The sequence below is a fragment of the Chrysochloris asiatica genome, unplaced genomic scaffold (genome assembly GCF_000296735.1).
Source record: "Chrysochloris asiatica unplaced genomic scaffold, ChrAsi1.0 scaffold00023, whole genome shotgun sequence".
Classification (NCBI taxonomy): domain Eukaryota; kingdom Metazoa; phylum Chordata; class Mammalia; order Afrosoricida; family Chrysochloridae; genus Chrysochloris; species Chrysochloris asiatica.
The window spans coordinates 21961686-21962836 of NW_006408541.1; the positions used below are offsets into that span (position 1 = coordinate 21961686).

Sequence of the window (1151 nt, forward strand, 5' to 3'; positions counted from 1 at the left end):
TCCTCCAATCCTGATGCCACATTTTTCTTCATAGAACCCAGCTTCTCAGATTATTTGCTCAGCATACAGGTTGAATAAGTGTAGTGAAAGAATACAACCCTGTCATACACCTTTCTTAATTTGAAACCACTCACTCTTCCCATATTCTGATCGAACAACGGCCTCTTGGTCCAGGTACAGATTCCTCATGAGCACAATTAAGTGGTTCCAGAATACTCATACTTCGCAACGTTGTCCAAAGCTTGTCATGATCCACACAATCAAAAGCCTTTGCATAGTCAATAAACTCAAAACATCTTTCTGATAATCTTTGCTTTCAGCCAAGATCCATCGGACATCAGCATTACATGGCCTCTTCTAAATCTGGCTTGAACCTCTGGAAGTTCTCTGTCAATGTGTGCTTGCAGCAGTTTCTGTATTACCTTGAGTAAAACTTTACTCCCCTGGGATATCAAAGAGGTTGTCTAATGATTTCCACATTCCATTGGGTCACCTATCTTTGGAATGGGCACAAATACAAATCTCTTCTAATCAGTAGGCCAGATAGTTTTCTTCCAACTTTCTTGCCATAGATGAGTGAGTGCCTCCTGTGCCTCCTCACTTTCTTGAAAGAGTTCAATTTTTATTCCATCAATTCCTGGTACCTTGTTCTTTGCCAATTCCTTCAATGCACCTTGAACTTCCTCCTTCAGTATCATTGGCTCTTGATCATATGCTACCTTATGAAACAGTTGAATGCCAACCATTTCCTTTTGGTACAATGACACTATGTATTCCTTCCATCTTCTTTTGATGCTTTCTGCACCATTCAGTAATTTGCCCAGAGAATCCTTCAGCTTGTTCCCCCAGCTTGAGAAATGCTGAGCATGTTCTTCCTTTTTGGTTTTCTGATTCAGATCTTTGCACATTTTGTCGTAATATTTTACTTTATTTTCTTGAGCTGACCTTTGAAATGTTCTGTTTAGCTCTTATTCCTCTTCATTTCTTCCATTTGCTTTAGCATCTCTACGCTGAAGAGCAAATTTCAGTGTCTCTTCTGACATCCATTTTGTCCTTTTTCTTCTGTCTTGTCTTCTTAATGACTTTTTGCTTTCTTCCTGTATGACTTTCTTGATGTCATCCCATAACTCTTGTGGTCTTTGGTTTTTAGC

General features: G+C 39.4%; 1 protein-coding gene across 1 annotated transcript in view; it reads left to right on the plus strand.

Moving 5' to 3' along the window:
* The window catches only part of LOC102821630 (receptor-type tyrosine-protein phosphatase T-like), a 1273932-nt gene that overhangs the window by 277528 nt on the left and 995253 nt on the right, over positions 1-1151 (plus strand). The gene's annotated exons all lie outside the window — the stretch shown is intronic.